Here is a 19,189-nt window from a genome sequence, read left to right on the forward strand (position 1 = left end):
GGCTCATGAATGAGAAGGAAAGTGTATAAAATGTGTCATCTGCAAAATTTTAACAAGTAGTATGACATAGTTAAAATAAATGTATTTCTTTCCTATAATTATATATTCTACTTCTTGATTATTAAATTGCTATTCCCAATCTCTATATTCAGTTTCAAGATCTTTATTAGTGTCACAGAAGCTCATGAAATTAACACTTTTTCCACAATACTGTCCATATATAAACTCACTGACTTTAGCATGGTTCTGATTAAATTTGCACTACAATTAATATAAAATGAAGTAGTATATACTTTCCTTTTTTTTATTTAACTAATTGATCATGGGCAAAACTTCTGATGGAGTATGATTTTTAATCTATTTTTCTTATTTTGAATAGAGTTCTAGTCCAATATATATATATATATATATATATATATATATATATATATATATATATATAATGTCTAATCAAGCTACTCACTTTTGGGTGTTAATGATAAAAGCATAACAAAATTAATGGTTGATCTCTGGCAAGAACTCAAACCACAGGGAAGCAAATGTTGATATCTGAATTTCAAAATCATGACTAAAGCCTTCCTACTTAAAATTTTTGTATAAAATGAAATATGAACCTGAGGACATGAGGTGGTCTTTCAAGACCAAATTATGAAGAAAAACTCACTCCTAAAAATCTAATGATTTTACAGTTTCATTGACTATATAGCTTTTGATTTGTTTATCATCAACCTATATATTGTCAGTTTCTACAATGAAGTTTTTTTTTTTTTTGGTTTTTCTTTTTTTTTTGTTTTTTTGTTTTTCGAGACAGGGTTTCTCTGTAGCTTTGGAGCCTGTCCTGGCAATAGCTCTTGTAGACCAGGCTGGCCTCGAACTCCCAGAGATCCGCCTGCCTCTGCCTCCCGAGTGCTGGGATTAAAGGCGTGTGCCACCACTGCCCGGCTTGAAGTTATTTTCTTTATGCATTCAGGCAAATATTTAAAAATAAACTAAAAATTATAGATTCATATTTGAATAAGATAAATATAATTATGAGTCTTCATCAAGCATTTAATGACTAATTTATACAATGTTCAATCTTGCTTAATCATTTATCCATCCATGACAGATTTAAAGCTTCAAACAAGAAACACGTATAAAGAAAAGTATGATTACATTTGATGGGTAAAAATTGTTTTGCATCTCTCTAAATAGAAGAACTCCAAGATTTTTTGAATAAGAAAGTAAATGTAATATAATTCATTTCTAGTCAATAAAGAAATTAATTTTCTATGTGGTATGAGGAAGTATTTTAAGAAAAATATATTTCTCATATCCACATTCTACTTGTAGTTTGTTTTTAAAGTTAATTCTTTAGAATTTACTTTTTACTTTTTCATAAAATTATGCATTATTGGAAAAATATAATTATGCATACCTTTCACATAGCTTCTTTTGTGGAAATCTACGCATCTTCAGCAATACTCTCAGAGATAAATTCAGTGTCTTTTGCAATGTAGAAGGTTCGTGGTGTTTCAAGTGAAATAGTCTCTATTAAAATTTGAATGCAGTGATAATTATCTAATATTGTTAATGGCATTCACATTATGAAAACATTCACATAGCTAATGTATTGATGATTTTATCAATCATGTAGAGAAGATAACAAATTCATTTAAAATTTATGAACCCAAGACAAAAACCCAAACAGAACCAACAAAACTGAGATTCATAAAAATATCTTAATGAGTTTCCTAAATGACTTGGAATGGAAGGGCCCATGTGCTGTACGTCTTAGCATAGTATGAGATGCTGTCTTCTGGAAGAATGGCTGTTTTAACATAAAACACTGAGACATCAGTACTTGACCTTTGAAGCATGCAAGGATAATGTTAAAAACAATATTCTCCTTTGACTGTACTATGAGTTTATTGTTTGTATGCTTATTTATTTGTTTAATCTTTGGATTTGTGGGTGTTTTGTTTTAGTTTGGAGTTTTATTTCTTATTGTTATTTTTATTTATATTTTGGTTTTTATGCCTATATGTAGTAATAAGGGCGGCGGGGCTGCATCCCCAGCACCCCAGCCACCCGCACGGCTAGCTTATGCCCGAAATAACAACACACAAACTGTATTCATTTAAACACTGCTTGGCCCATTCTCTTCTAGGCTAATTCTCACATATTAATTTAGCCCACTTCTAATCATCTGTGTATGGCACCCAAGGTGCGCTTACCGGGGAGATTCTAGCCTATGTCCATCCTGGGTCGGAGCTTCATCTCGGGAGTGGGGCATGGCGTCTCTCTCAGGCGTCTGCTCCCAAGAGGAGAGCTGTCGAGACTGAGCTCACTTCCTCTTCCTCCCAGCGTTCTGTTCTGTTTTCTCCTCCCACCTATCCTCTAACCAATAAAATGGGCCAAGGCAGTTCCTTTATTAGCCAATGACCTTCCTCCATCACCTATAAATAATATCTGTCCCCATTTCTCCTCAAAAGTAGCAAAAAATTCAATTTTTCAGGTTATTAGTCATTAAAATGTACCTCAATGTCCTCAAGACAAATAGCAGGAGAATACAGCATAATTTCTAGAAACAACTGTACTTAACCTAAACTTTTCAAATAAGATCAAATAACTTTAGACTGGCTACAATGGTTAAAATATAGTAAACCCAGAGCATGTAGGTATTGGATGTGATGGTTAAGATCTGAAATAACAGTAAACCAGAAAAGGCAGCAAATGCAGAAGGGTGGAAATTAGTGTCTGTTGGCTCCTTTCATGGATCTACACTGCTTTGAAGAGACTGTACTGGAAAGAATCTGCTTTTCAAGGATGCTGTCTTATCACCTATCCTGAATTCAGTGGCACTGTCTTTGTGTCTTTCAGAGACTCTCACTCTTAAATATACTTCTTTACATCAGTTAGCACAGTCTGAGAATATTAACTAGCTGCCATAATTTCTTTAGCATTTTAGAGCTTAAATTAAAGTGTTACATAATAAACCCTTTTCAAACCTCTCATGCTGTATCATCAAAAATGAGCACTGGGAAATACCTGGGCAGAGATACAGAAACACACAAATTAAATACATTTAAAGTAGACTTTCTGTATCTAGTTCCCTCAATTGTCAGTAATTACTATGCAGTTATTTATTTTTTTTTGAGTTTTACTAGACAGATAGCAGGTACATTGTGAAGGACTTAGGATTGAAAAGGTGATACCTGCTATTCATATAAAAGCAGTTTCTCAGTGAGATTTCAGGAACACCCCTATACATTATTATTGTTATTATTATTACTCATTATTAATATTATTAATTTCATACGTAAAATGTGTCCTTATTGTTTTGTTTTGTCTGAAGTTTATCTGAATTTAAGATGTTAGTCAACTTCTTAAAGTAAATTTCAGGTGTATATCTATTATAATATCACCTTAGAAGCATGTAAAGAATATTCATACTATGCTATGATATACAGTACTCTGCTCAAGTATTGTATTTGCTCATCACAAAGCTGCTGCTCCCAGAAGTGCTGTCCATTATTCCATATCAAACTTTTTCTCCAAATTTTAGTTAGAGGTACAATCTTCTGGGCTTTTTTGTGAACATGAATAGTTCTTGGTCAATCTAATCTCATCCAGAAATGTTACAGAAAAACATTTGGGAATGTTTCTATACTTTAGCAGGTCAAGAAACAATCTTAAATTTTAATATATCAGATGTATCCTATTCTTCCCACACAATAATGATTAACTTTCACATATCCATTTCTTATGTGGTATTTATTGACTTTAGAGATTTGCTTCATTCCAAAGACAGGACTTCATATTTATCCTAACAATAATTTTTTAGCCGGGCAGTGGTGGCGCATGCCTTTAATCCCAGCACTTGGGAGGCAGAGGCAGGCGGATCTCTGTGAGTTCGAGGCCAGCCTAGTCTACAAGAGCTAGTTCCAGGAAAGGAACCAAAAACTACGGAGAAACCCTGTCTCAACCCCCCCCCCAAAAAAAACAAAACAAAACAATAATTTTTTAAAAGTATACTGTTCTTTTAAAGTTAATGTTTCTTTTCCAAAGCATAGTGGAGTAAACATATATTCACACAGTGTATTGAAACATATGAAAATAGGTATATTTACCAAATCTGTAGTAATGTATGTCTGGACTCACAATGTGAAAATAATCTCTCTCTCCTGTTATAGGACCAGCTTCATAAGTCTCACCTGTCCAACACCTTTTAATAGCAGCCAACCCACAGGATTCTTGAAAAAAAATATTTTTCTGCCCTCCTGAGGGCAGAACATTGATGTTGTTTGTAGCATTATCACCTGAAATTTCCCCTCTGCAGTTAGTCAAAACCATTCCAGAGACTTTAATATATCTAATTTACACTTTTTAGACTATGGCAATATTAAATGAATCATCCTTGAATTCACTAACAAGAAAGGAGTTAGAACAAAAAAATTGCATTAAAGTTGCCAGAGTAGAAAAAATGCAAATGTATGAATGAGTAGTAAGACAATATTAGGACCAAAAAAAAAAAAAGGAGAAAATATTATTGGTACAAGAGAATTTGAATCATGAATCCTTGCTTCAATGTATGACCTTAAATTAGCCTTACTACCTTGGATGGGGGATGTGGAGAAATTGTAGCTCACATGATGAATTTGGAAAGTAGTTGTTAAATATCAGGGAGGAAAGTTTTGAGTGATAAAACTTAAAGTCTATTCTGTGGTCTACAGAAGATACATTTCAAGATCACAGAATTATTAACAATTTCTCTGAGGATTAGTATGAATACAGAGCTCTGAATCTCACTTTAAGAAAATAACTTCTCCATTTGTTTTACAAACCCAAATCATTGGAAACAGATGTTTTCATCTTTCAGGTCTTTTTAGATAAAATAAACATTACTCAGATACTTGAGTTAGATCACATCAAAATATGGAAATGAAAAATGAAACAAACAAAACCCAAAACAAATGAATAGAGTAGACAAGCTAGAGATAGCCCCAGCTCCTTGTAGAAAGAATAAATAGGGGAAATTAGGCTTTTAAAGTTATAATCAAAAACACTCTCAGGTTTAGTAAAAGAATTCTGTAAACAATCTAATGGGAAATGGGATGTATTCAGAAAGAATGTCTAGGGTTTCAGGGCATGCAGCTTAGGCTTTGGTCCATTGTGCTGAGATAAGATCGGAAAGAAAAATAAAAAGGTTTCTGGGTTGGAAGGCATAAAACAGGTATCTTAGCAGTGAAGGTCTGCAAGCAACTACATTATTCAGAGGGGCTTCTGGGGCATATTACAGCATATCTCATCCAGGAGACAGTCCTCCCATCTTATGACTAACTACATTAGTCAGAGGGGCTTCTGGGGCATATTAAAGCATATCTCATCCAGGAAACAGTCCTCCCATCTTACTGTTTCACATGCATCATGTTTATTTTCTCCCTCTGGAGTCACGCCGCTCTGATCAGGATGTAAAACTTGATTTTCTCCTACTCATAGGCTTCTTTAGTTGTGCGAGTGAACCTCTCTGGAGTTCTTGTCAGAAGGTATTATGAACTGCATGACGCTTTTGTCAAGGAGATTACTGGCGATCGATCATAATATTTTAAAATCCATGGAGTGATAATTTGATGCTTCTTTCTTCTTTAAAAAGTTAAGTGTTTACCTCACTCAGGATAGTGTTTTCTATTTCTACCCATTTGTATGCAAAATTCAAGAAGTCCTTGATTTTTACTGCTGAGTAATACTCTAATATGTATATATTCCATACTTTCTTCATCCATTCTTCCGTTGAAGGGCATCGCTTTGAGGGAGCCTAGGCAGTTTGGAGGCTCACCTTAGGAGACCTGGATAGAGGTGGGCGGTCCTTGGGCTTCCCACAGGTCAGGGAACCCTGGTTGCTCTTCGAGCAGATGAGGGGGGGGGACTTGATCGGGGGAGGGGGAGGGAAATGGGAAGCGGTTGCGGGGAGGAGGCAGAAATCCTGAATAAATAAATAAATTTAAAAAAAAGTTAAGTGTTAAAAAGAACACATGGTATTATATCCAAAGCATAGTTAAGCAGGAATCCAGTCTTCTATAGCTTTCAAACCTGATATATATATATTTTTTTTTGCCATCCAATGTGTCCCAGGCTTTATTTATTATTTAAGACCAAAATGAGTGACAGGCTCACGATCAAAACAGCATCACTGAACTTCATCTTCCCCACCCTTTTTGTGCTTGCGACCCCTCCTCAGTAAAGGAGCTTCACCCCCAAAGCTGTGGTGGCTCCAGTTTCTATCTACCTCTCCCTCGCCTCAGCTCATCTCATCCCCAGGCAGGGCTGGCACCTCAGTTTGAATGCATGGGAGAGCCCAGAGCAGCGACGGGAAGAGTAGGAAAGGCCTCGCCCTCAGGAAACGGGACCGCAGAGTAGAGTGTGGTAAAGTGGGAGCTCCCATAGCTTGGGGTACCAAAATGGGGCCCTGGGGGTAAAGGAAAAGATACAACCCCCTCTTCCCCCCCCCCCCCCCGGAAAGGGGACCCAGCAGCCTCATACTCTTCTCGTTGGGAATAATCAGCGCTTGATCGTTTGCCCTTCTGGCGACGGTTACAGAACCACACTCGGACCACATCCTTCTCCAGGCCGAACTGCTTGGCGATAATGCTTATCTGCTGTAGGGTGGGCTTCGGGCACTGAAGAAACATGCTCTCCAGGTTCCCCCTCACGCTGTTCTCAATGCTCCTCTGCTTTCTCTTTCCAGCCTGCACCTAGGTCTCTGCTTTGCATAGCTCCTGAAAGTTCTCGTTGTTGTCGGCTTCCTCTACCCACTTCTCCAGCAGGGGGCGCAGCTTGCATGTTCTTGAAGCTGATCTGCAGCGCTTCAAAACGGCAGATGGTGGTCTGGCTGAACACTTTTCCAAAGAGAACACCCAGGGTGAGCCCCACGTCGGCCTGAGAGTACCCTAAGGTGATCCTCTTCTGCTTCAGCACCTTGGCAAACTGCTCTAGCTCCTTCTGCAGATCTTTCATGTCCTGGGACTCCTCGGGACTTGGTTCCACCTTCTCCAACTTCACCGCATGGGGGTGGACAGTGCCGGGCTCAGGGGAGGACCCGTCCGAGTTGCTCTCCGCTCCTGCTCCTCCTGATCCTCAAATCTGCGAAGTCTCCAGGCCAACTTGGGGCACTAGGCCCAGTCCAGCCTGAGGTCCACAGTATGCCATCCCTCCACAGAATTCATACGGCAGGGGATAAGGGGAGATCCCCAACACCTCTGAGCCTGGCCCAACAACCCCTGGCCTGATTCCAGGCTCACCTGGAGGCCCTTGGAAGCTTATCCAAGTCCGAGGGTCCACCAGCCGGGCTCCAGCCCTCCGGACCCATCACTCCCACCAGGTGTCCAGCCATAGGGAAAGCAGACACCCCAGGCCGGGGGCCTGACGGAAGGAGTGCTCACCTAGGGACGGCTTAAACCTCTCTCCCTCCAAACCTGCTATTTTTTAACTAGATACCTGGGAATTGTGGTGAAAACACACTGTAAATTAGCTATCTAGCAATTTCAGTAAAAAGACACATTAAAGAATACATTTTTCTTAAAATAACATCCAATTGTTTTAAAAACCTTCATGTAATAATTTCTTATTTATACTTGAAATGTTTCCATACTCCGGTATTAAGTCTCTCTGTAGATGGAATAAATCAGATCAAGCTGAATTAAAAGTCTAGGGTTAATGTGCAAAGCAGCTCCTGGGTGGCCTCAGTAAGGAAGTAGAATACCACGAGGGGTAACCACGAGGCAGGTGGGTTATTGCATCATAAGTATTGTAAGCATGGTCCTGTGCTTGTCCGGGGAGGAACTGACCCTTGACAGGCTTTCTGAGGGGACGGGGTCTAGAATGGGAGGAATGAGGCTGGGTGGAGCTTCCACATAAACATCCCAGAGTTCTTGGGTATATGGGTACACATTCAAGTCTGACTAATTCCTGGAGGCATGGGACAACATGGGGAAGGGGTAGATAGGAGTCTGTGGGCCCAGGCTTATCAGGTGATACGAGTGGAAAAGCAGCTAATTGTCATCCTAGAGACCTTAGGCATCTGTTCCTTAAGGAGGGTAAGAAGAAAGGCTGGTAAGGAAACTATAGATTATCACCAGCCCTATGAACTGGGCTAGCCATGGGAAGAAAGAAGACTGGCAGAAAGAATGGAACAGATGGGCTGGAGAGATGGCTCAGAGGTTCTTCCAGAGGTCCTGAGTTCAATTCCCAGCAACCACATGGTGGCTTGCAACCATCTGATCTGGTGCCCTCTTCTGGCCTGCAGAGATGCATGCAGGCAGAACACTGAATACATAATAAACTAATAAATAAAAAATAAAAATAAATAAAAAAGAATGGAACATTTAAGTACCCTGGTTGTACAAAAGAGACAAGGCTGAAAGAGACATGAGAGTAGGTGTGCTCTTTATTGGGACATGTTTGGAAAACTAGGTCCCAGTTGCTCGATAGGTGTCTGCTCTAGTGTGGAAAGGTGGTACCAGCACTGATGTCCCAGGAGCTTGGGAGCGGGAGGTAGCATGCCAAATAGATGGATGATGTGTTCTTCAGAAGTACTTGAGGCATCCTATCTCCTACTTCAACAGAGGTGGTGAATACATCCATCCTCTAAAGGTGTTAATAAAAGTTAACAGATAATGGTGCCCCCTGTCTGTACTCTTAAGAGGAAATGACTAGCTGGGCGGTGGTGGCTCACGCCTTTAATCCCAGCACTTGGGAGACGGAGGCAGGCGGATCTCTGTGAGTTTGAGGCCAGCCTGGTCTACAAGAGCTAGTGCCAGGACAGGCTCCAAAGCTACAGAGAAACCCTGTCTCGAAAAACTAAAAAAAAAAAAAAAAAAAAAAAAAAAAAAAGGAAATGACTAATGAACCAAGAGCTACCAAGCTGGTTGTAGCCTTGAGGGGGTGTGGGTCAGGGGAATGCTGCTAAACTGCTAAGGCTATCAGTATCCTACTCATCCAATGCCATCAGATCTGAGAAGGATAAGCATAAGTGAGACAGATTTCCAACTACCTAGGAAGTCCCAAATTTCTCCGTGGTTATTGTGGGACCAAAGATCCAGAAGCAGTAACTGTCTTTAGATTCTGAGTTCAGAAGATCTGACAGACATTCCTGTGGGTAGGAATTTGGGGAGAGTGACCTACTTGACTTAACAAAATGGAGCAATGGATCCTCCAATGTACTGTTGTGGAGTCTTGACAGGGTCCTGTCCTTGGTTTAAAGATTAAGCAGTTTCTTGCTTCATAGCTGGTTTTGCCATATTTAAAGCATGCTTCCAGGTAGAAGTTCTGTGGCCAACAGTCTTTTTTGAAGAGATACAGGACACTGCCTTCAAGAGGACAATATTCTTCTTATAAAGATTTCTTAAGTCAGAATGGTAAAATAACATGCTTAAGGCCATTGCATCCATTGGTCTTGAGTTCAGAACTATTCTTTTCTTATTGTAAAGCCTGTCCTTTCAGATTACCTCACAATCATGATGATGAGCTTAGCTAGAGTCACAATATATGACCAGGCTTCCTTTTAGCTTACTAATTGCATTAGTGACTAAGCAAGGCAAGCACTTCAGGAGCATACTTCTCTGTTAAGACTGTACCTTGAAAGTATGTTTTCTTGGTCCAAGCTATGCTCACTCAGGGGAATTCAGTACCTTACTGAAATATTTTTATAGATGTTCTTCATGACTTTGAGCTAAGCAAGATTTCTACTACATGTGCCTAATATAGTTTTTCTTTAAAGTAGAATCTTATATATACTCACTCATGAGTATACTCCACAAATGAGCATGTTTAGGAGTGGTTTTATCCTCTTGGTCAAGGAGAGCAAAAATATCACAGGAGAGGGTATTGGTTTTATGTTAGATATTTATGAGTGAAGACTGCACTTGTTTCTACAGCCATTACATGAAATGCCTAAGCTTTGTACTGTGAACCAAGAGAGAATATATAAAAAAATAAACATGTATACAGCTGTCATAGATCCTAGCCAGGAGTTAACTTCTATTGTTTGGTTAAATAGCTATGGTATGTATGTCAAATGATTTCTAAACATCTGTCTATGTCAGTTAGCTACTGTTAGTCATGAACCTTGTTCATGGAATAAAAGGTCTTTACAAATTGGTGGTAGTTACAACAGAGAGTAGCAGCAGGCCATCTGTACATCCCAGCCTCCCATCCCGAAATAACCTCACAGATACTGTATTAATTAAATTACTGCTTGGCCCATTAGCTCTAACTTCTTATTGGCTAACTCTTACATCTTAATGTAACCCATTTATATTAATCTGTTTATTACCACGATGTTGTGGTCTACCAGCAAAGACTCAGCATGTTTGACTCCAGCAGCTCCATGGCGTCTCTCTGACTCCATCCTTCTTTCTCCCCATTCAGTCCAGTCGTCCCCACCTACCTAAGTTCTGTGTTATCAGCAGGCCAAAGCAGTTTCTTTATTCATTAATGGCAATTACAACACATAGAAGGGACTTCCACATCACCTCCTGTTTTCTGTTTAAATAAAAATGAAGGTTATAACTTTAACATAGTAAAATTACATATAAGAGGTATCAAGCAAAAATTACAGTTACAATATTTATATTTACTTTATCTATTATCATAACTCAGGAAAAATAACTATCATTATAAATTCTTCAACTCCATCAAAGACTCCAGAAGGATATAATATTACTTAAGTAAACAGGAGATGCATTGTAAACAACTTCCAAAGCTCTAGAATAAACAGACATCTCGCTGCCTTGAAAGTCAACCAAAGTTTTTCTGTACCATTGGGACATCCATCTTCAGTCTACAGACCCATAATATCCAGCAGACTTTTCATGAAGCAGGAAAATATGACAGTTTCATCTATATTGGCAGTTTCTTTGTCCCTTTTTTTTCTTCTATATCCTGCAGAATGTCTAGCAGACTCTTTTATGAAGCAGGGACCTCAAAGGATCATCTCACCTTTAGGTAAGTTCAGCAGTCAGCAGGGGAGGGGACAGGAAAGGGGGGGAACAGAGAAAAATGTATAGTTCAATAAAATAAAAAGAAGAAAAAAATAGGACTAATTATAGCTCATACAGCTTAGTCCTCCTATAATCAATCAAAAGGTAAAGACAGATGGACACTTGAATCTTTTTGACTATTTAGTTAGACAAAGCTTACACTGTGTGCTACTATTCATATTATTATTATTATTATTATTATTATTTGGTTTTTCGAGACAGGGTTTCTCTGTGGTTTTGGAGCCTGTCCTGGAAGTAGCTCTTGTAGACCAGGCTGGTCTCAAACTCACAGAGATCCACCTGCCTCTGCCTCCCGAGTGCTGGGATTAAAGGTGTGTGCCACCATTGCCCGGCTTTACTATTCATATAATTAAATTGAAGGCATTGATTATGTGGCTTTGGATGAGGTCAACCATACCCCAAATCTTTAATTCTAGAATTATCACATTGTGACTTTTCTCTTCCCGTCCAGTTCCAATACAAACTGCAACAGACTCTGCACACAAATGCCTGTCATTAGAAGTCTCACATGTCTCCACTGCTAATGAAATCTGGTTCTCCGTCTCATTATTACTTCCCATCCCTTGATAGCACACCACTGTCGCAGATCGTCAGTCCCTCTTCGGGCTTCATTTGCTTGCCTAAGCAGCCTTGACGTTAGGGTCAGTCATTTTATCAGATTGTCACACTCGCGTGCCCAAGAGCTGCCATTCTAATTCCCAAGAATGGGTAAGTACAGTCATCTACCTTCTGGCCTCCCAGTCCCAGGCTGCCAAACACTGCAGGAGAAAGTCACACAGACATGTGGCCTGGTTCCACTCAGCGCTGGGCACTCCGCAGTCTGACAGAACTTGTTCTTGTGGGTGTTTTACAGTCTTTGGTCTCCTCAATGCCATGTGCAATATTCCTTCCCACTTAGGTTCTAATGGGGTACTTTCTTCCAGGCCCGACAGAAAGTGAAACCCAGCTTGATTTTCTTTCTCTTTCTTTCTTTCTTTCTTTCTTTCTTCCTTTCTTTCTTTCTTTCTTTCTTTCTTTCTTTCTTTCTTTCTTTCTTTCTTTTTTTTCGAGACAGGGTTCCTCTGTAGCTTTGGTGCAGGTCCCAGAACTAGCTCTCGTAGACCAGGCTGGCCTCGAACTCACAGAGATTCGCCTGCCTCTGCCTCCCAAGTGCTGGAATTAAAGGCGTACGCCACCACCGCCCGGCCAGCTTGATTTTCTTATCTAAAATTTCAGCTTTCCTGTCTGGTCCTCTCTGGTCTCTCTGTCTCTTTGAGTCTTCAGCCATTTTATACTGTAACTTCACCTTATGGACCCTCCTTACCGGGTCACTTTGGGGACTCATTGTGCCGTGTTTTGTCCTTGACCTTACTTGGAAAGAATGACTGCATCAATTGTTTTTGCCTCCCTGCCTCCTACTCTGTCAATGTCTCCTGCTTTCTCTGATGACCTGTTTAGCTGGCTCCTCTCTGTTCTGTGTAAGGTGACACTGTTTTGTGTTAGTCCGCTTTGTGTCCCCATCAGAAGCAGTCCCCTCTGATGCCAGGTTCCCTTTAGGGGCAACCTTTCTTCTGCAAATTCAACATTCAGAATCCACAATGTACCTGCTTTCTGTATCTCTGTTCCTCCTGAGCAGCAGTTGATCCTTCCTGCCGCTTCCATTTGTAAAACTTCTCCCACATTTGTGTTCTATCCAATTTTTCTTTTCACCTAACAATGTGTATGTGCTCTCGGATTTTAAAATCCATCAGTGGTTCCTAATTTATCTTTTATTCTTAGATATTCTCACCCTTATTCCATTATAAAGAAGCCTGTGCTCTTCTCTATTTTCTTTTATTTAAATAACATTTTAAAATTTATTTTACATACCAAGAAATTTCCCTCCCCCCTCCTGTCCCCTTCATTTTTCATCTATCTCCCTCCCCATCTACTCCTCCTCCATCTCCATTCAGAAAGGGACAGGGCTCCTATGGGCTTGCACAAAGCATGGCCATCAAGTTGAGACAGGTCCGAGCTCCTCCCCTGCCAGGGCCAGGGAATCCATCAAGTTACCAGGGGAAGTTCTGCTCTGTTAGAAGCCTTACTAAGACACCCAGATACAGAATGGTCATACACATGCAGAGGGCCTAGGTCAGTCCCATTCAGGCTCTCTGACTGTTGGTTCAGAATCCATGAGCTGTCTCTGTGGGTCCCCCCCCCCCATCAAGACCCCCTTGGTTAGTACAATCCCTCCTCCCTTTCTTCCTCAAGACTCTCAGCAAAGCGCTTTTCTGTGGATCTCTGCCTCTGCTTCAATCAGTTACTGGATAGAGTATCTCTGATGCCATTTAGGAAGTCACCAATCTGCTTACAGTAGATGGCCAGTTCAGGCACCATCTCCACCATTGCTAGGAGTCTTAGAAGTGGTCATTTTTGTGGGTTTCTGAGAGTTTCCCTGGCACCATGTTTTTCCCTAACCCCAAAATGCCCCCCCCCCATCAAGACATCTCTTTTGTTACTCCTGTGCTCTTCTTTCTAAAGCCTGACATTACCAACCACTTGCCTGAATTTAGAGATGGAAGAAAGAGGATTGTGTGTGGGGTGGGGGGACCCAATTTCCTGCCAAATATATACTGCCAATACCCATGATATCTGACTAAAGATGAAATTATAAATTATAAAACACAACAATAAAAACAGTCTTACAGGCATTACACAGATGAAGAGGCAGAAGCATGTACAATTGAGCAATGTGTTTATTAGGAGGAAAAACTAGTTAAATAAATACTGTGCAGGAAGTTTTGGTCAAGTGTTAGCAAAATGGCCCAGTGGGCAAAGGCTCCTGTTGCCAAGTCTGATGACATTGGTTTGATCTCTGAGACCCCGATACTGGTATAACACCTGATTCTGTGTTACCCTCTCAGTACAGTTGGTGCACCACTGTACAGTACGTGAGTCAGGCAAGGGCCTGGAGATTGAAAGAACACATAAGAGATTTACCTGAGCTTGCCTTTGGCTCTGGCACCGTGAAAATATGAAGATGATGCTCCAGCACCTATAAGCACTCCTTAAGGAGGCTGTGCCTGCTCAGTCCTTAATAAGTCTGCCCGCAAATTGGAGCCCTTAAGTAAGGTCTCAGCACTGGTGGGAGGAACTCTGGTATAGTTAACTAGAATAATCTCAAGAGCCAATTTTTAAATAGTGCACTCCAGAGTCAGTGAATAACAGCAATAAGCCTTTTACTGTATAACCTAGCAGCGTTCTTCAACCACAACCAATACATAATTAACTGTAATATTCATTTGTAAATTTAGCTCAATTTGGATGGCCAAGGCATTTGCAACCTGCCCTGAGAAGGTATCCATTGTGCTAGCAGAAGCAACTGACTAATGAAAAATCTAGCAGCCATAGCCCCTCTGGCAGCCACAGCAATGACTGCCATAATCATGGGAAGGGTTTATAGAGGAATAATCCTTAGCACTTGGACCACCACAGCCAGCTCCTCAGGATCCCAGCAACTCTTCAGTTGACAAGCCGGTGTCTATTTGATCTCTTGGCTCTGTACTGTCTTTAGGCTTCTGGACAGAAAAATCCACAGCATGCACCAGATGCTCAGGTACCCATATTGGACTGTCAGTATCCTGCGGGAAAACACAAACAGCCCCTCTTCCCCACACCAGTACAGGATCTGGACCATACCAGGTGCCATCTGCTAGATTCTTCCATGTGACATGAGGCATCCTGGAAGAATCTGGCCACCAATGCCAGTCGAAGCAGTATGAGATTGAGCATCAACAGTCAAAAAAATGAAAATGTATAAAATAAAAGACAAATGGTCTCTGGGGGTGCAATCATATTACCCCTTTTTTGTTTTATGCAAATAGGCTTTGAGCTTATGTTGTGCTCACTCTCCTATGGCTTGTTCTTGAGGAATAGGGTATTCCTGTTTTATAAGAAATGGAGAACTCAGCAAAAATTAGCAGTGCTGTTGTAGGTTGGCCCTTTGTCAGTTTTTACAGTTTTTTGGAACTCCTATGTTCCAGGCAAAAGCCTGGAAACTGTAACGGCGTAAACAAATGCAGACAGATTGTAAAAATATATATACAGCTTTAATGGCGAAATAGACTTACAGAACGACCGTTCCTGCGGAGACCAGGAAAGCAGAAGGGACGGCTGGGAGCACACTCGCCAAATTTATAGGCAAACATTAGCCCGAGGTGAACACGCCCCCCAAGGGGCGGGACTTATCCCTACATCTCCCCTTTTTGTCTAAATAAGACAGAACCAAACCAAATACAACTATATACAATAACAACAAATAATAAATATAACAAACAATATTGAGAACAAAAGCTTTGCTAAACATTCTATCTCAAGGAGTCCAAATAATGTAGAGAGTAACTACAATTATATAATTTTCAACTCTGTCAAAGATCTGAGAAGGGAATAAACACTACTCAACAAACGAGATATATCCAAAATGTGCAACAATTGACAGAGACAACTGACTACCTGGGCAATCACCCAGAGTCTCGTTTGCAATGTTGAGTCAACCAATTTTGGCTAAGGCCTAACATAACTGACATACCATTATTAGAGGCAAGCAACTTTTCAAAACTATCTTACCCTGTCTTGGCAGGATATGACAGTCCTGTTTTATCCATTGATGCATGCTCTGTATCTTTGTCAGTGGTTGAGGTATGGGCATTTCTTTGCCCAAAGGTCAGTTCTGCCAAATAGAAAGGCTCCAGGTGGAGTGTCTTTGGTGCTCAACATTCTCTCGGGAATAGAACGGTGTTGCCAGGAGCAATTGTGTCTCACTATCACGAAACTCTGAGTTAGATTAAAGGCCATTTTCTACAGCTCTTTGAAGAGGTCGAAGATTATCTATCTATACTGAGTATAATCTCTATATATCTAGAAAACCTGATTAGTCTAATTATAAATGACAAACTTAGATGACTATTTGTCTATATAGTTCTCAATATCTATCTAACTTAAAGACTAAGACAAGAAACAACTGTGTAACAAATGAGGATAATGACCTCAAAATATAAACACTGTACAAATATACATTAAATATGGTAAATATATTTTAATACACAAACATTATATAAGTATCTTAATCAGAGGTAGAAATTTACACTGCAATATGGTAAATATATACAATATATATTTATCAATACAATATACGTCGATACATAAAAAAATGTTTTGAACAGAGATAGAAACATGCATGCATACAATAGTCAATATAATTTAACTTTGTATCAATATACAAGAATCGATACCAATATATTTGTCTAAAAGCAGTAACTCACAATTATAAATCTATTATCCCATCATTCCCTCTTTTTTTTTTCAAAATGATCCCTGAGCTTATAAAATTCCTCCCCCAACCTCCCAACCCCTAAATGATGTCCCTAAACCCAGGGGTAAACTTTACTGGGAGACGGGACGTCGTCCTCTAGAATTACTTCCAACTGTCATGGGGGCGACGTTCTTTTTGGGGGATCCTGTGAAAGTAAAATGATGGTTAAATTTCAAGATCAATGTCTTTTAAAATTGCAAATAGTCTCTGAGTATTTTGTGGAGGTCTGGCCAGAATGTTGTACAAGATGTGCACCATTTCAGCTAACCAAGTTGGGATCGTCTTGTGCAGCTGGTATCCAAAACAGGTCTTGTAGTAGTGCTATCAGTATCATGATGTCATATCAACCAGGTAGAGTTGTTGTTGTGGGGCCCCATCTTCTTCCTGGAAACTTCAAATGTCACTTCAGGAAAAACTCATTGTTCATTGTGAAAAACTTAAACATTAAGCATATGGACATATATAGACATACATATATATATTCAATGAAAGGCATGATAGATATATTCAATGAAAAGTATGATAGATATGGAGAAAATCAAAGATGTTTTCTAAACTCATATTTCTTTCTATCCCATTTCATGGCTCTTGACATAAGACAGAAACTCCAGAAACTCTGGGTTTTTCTCTTACTAACAGGCTTGGAATTGGAGAGGGACTGAGCCAGAGTCCAACTTCAAAACCAGCTCTACGTATTAATAAAGAAATGTTTAATAAGACATATATATATAAAAATTATACTTACAAAAATGTGTCCATCCATCAGTAATTAAATATTCAGGGTCCCTTAATTTCTTTGAAGATGAGTATTTTCCTATGGATATAAGAAAAGAACCCTGCCCCCAACCTATCTGTATTTCTTACCATCAGTATGCTCACCATCCTTGTGAATGAATTGCTATTTTTCTTTTCCAAGTGGCTTCTCTTCTTCAAACCAAACCTTTATTAATTTTGACGGTATCCACAATTTTTCCTCACCTGTGGAGATAAGAGCAAAACCCCTTCCCCAATGCAGCACATCTCCTGGCTTCCATTGTGAGGTCAGCACATCCTTGAAATAAACTGGTTGATTTAGTTCAGTAGACTTTTCCATTATCCAATGTCTTTCTGCAGCCGTTGTTCCCTTCTCATTAGCGCTGAGAAAATTCAAGGTTAACAAAGCATTATGTAACCTATTTCTGGGGGTATTTTCCACCCGTTTCTGTTTGTTCAACATATCCTTTATAGTTCGATTTGATCTTTCTTTGACTGCTTGACCTGTAGGTTTGTATGGTATACCTGTAACATGCTTGATATTGTAATAATCAAAAAACTGTTTCATTCTCCTAGAGACATAAGCAGGACCATTATCCGTCTTCATTTGTGTAGGTATACCCATGATAGCCATGACTTCTAATAAATGAGTGATTACTGAATCAGCTTTTTCTGAACTTAAAGCAGTTGCCCACTGAAAGCCTGAATAAGTGTCAATGGTGTGATGAACATATTTTAATTTGCCAAATTCTGCAAAGTGGAACACATCCATCTGCCAGATTTCATTCCTTTGGGTGCCCTTTGGATTAGCCCCTGCAGGCAGTGGCGTTTAGTTATAGAAAGAGCAAGTAGGGCATTTCTTTACAATCTCCTTAGCTTGTTGCCATGTAATTGAAAACTCTTTCTTCAAACCTTTGCTATTAACATGATGTTTTTTTATGAAATTCAGAGGCTTGTAGCACACTACCAATCAATAATTGATCAATTTCTGCATTACCTTGTGCTAGAGGACATGGCAGACCCAAATGGGATTGGATGTGTGTTATGTACATAGGGCAAAGCCTGTTCCTGATCAAATCTTGAACCTGGAGAAGCAATGAGGTTAGTTCTGTATCATCAGGTATAAATTCAGCAGTTTCAATATGTAAATTAACTTTCTGCATATTGTGAATCAGTGACTATATTAATAGGTTCTTTAAAATCCCTTAGCACCATAAGAATGGCATATAATTCCACCTTCTGGACAGAATTATAAGGACTTTGTTCCACCTTACCCAAGTCGTCTGATTTGTAACCTGCCTTCCGTGATTTATTGGCATCAGTATAGAATGTATGGGCTCCAGTTATTGGAGCATCATGGACGATTCGAGGAAGAATCCAAGAAGTTCTCTTTATGAAGTTAAGCTTCTTGCTTTTTGGATAGTTGTTATTAATGTCTTCCAAAAAGTTAGCACAAGCTCTTTGCCATGGTTCATTATTTTCCCATAATTTCTTTAGTTCATCAACAGTGAAAGGCACTATAATTTCTGCTGGGTCTATGCCTGCTAGTTGATGAAGTCTCAGCTTACCTTTTATAATTAACTCAGAGACTTTTTCCACATAAGTTTTCAGTTTCTTACTTGGTTTATGTGGTAAAAAGATCCATTCCAAAATAATATCATCTCTCTGCATTAAAATTCCTGTAGGAGAAATTTTTGATGGTAGTATGATGAGAATACAATTGAGCTCTGGATTCACCCTGTCCACGTGTGCCTGTTGTAATTTTTCCTCAATCATTGTCAGTTCCTTTTCTGCTTCAGCTGTTAATTCTCTGGGACTGTTTAAATGTTTATCACCATCCAAGGATTTTTTCAAATGAATTATTAGTTCAGAGGTTATTCTGATAGCTGGTCGTAGACTGGAAATGTCTCCTAACAGTCTTTGAAAGTCATTAAGAGTCCGTAGGCGATCTCTCCTAATGTGTACTTTTTGTGTCTTAATTTTTTGCAAACCTATTTTATAACCTAAATAATTAACAGAATCTCCCTTCTGAATCTTTTCAGGAGCGATTTGCAATCCCCATTTAGGT

General features: G+C 39.6%; 1 pseudogene; it reads right to left on the bottom strand.

Moving 5' to 3' along the window:
* Positions 1–6,314: 6,314 nt before the first annotated feature.
* On the bottom strand, positions 6,315–11,914 carry LOC121451704 (annotated as a pseudogene).
* Positions 11,915–19,189: the final 7,275 nt, after the last annotated feature.

The sequence above is a fragment of the Microtus oregoni genome, unplaced genomic scaffold (assembly GCF_018167655.1).
Source record: "Microtus oregoni isolate MIOR12 unplaced genomic scaffold, Mior012 000008F_ref0000371, whole genome shotgun sequence".
NCBI lineage: Eukaryota > Metazoa > Chordata > Mammalia > Rodentia > Cricetidae > Microtus > Microtus oregoni.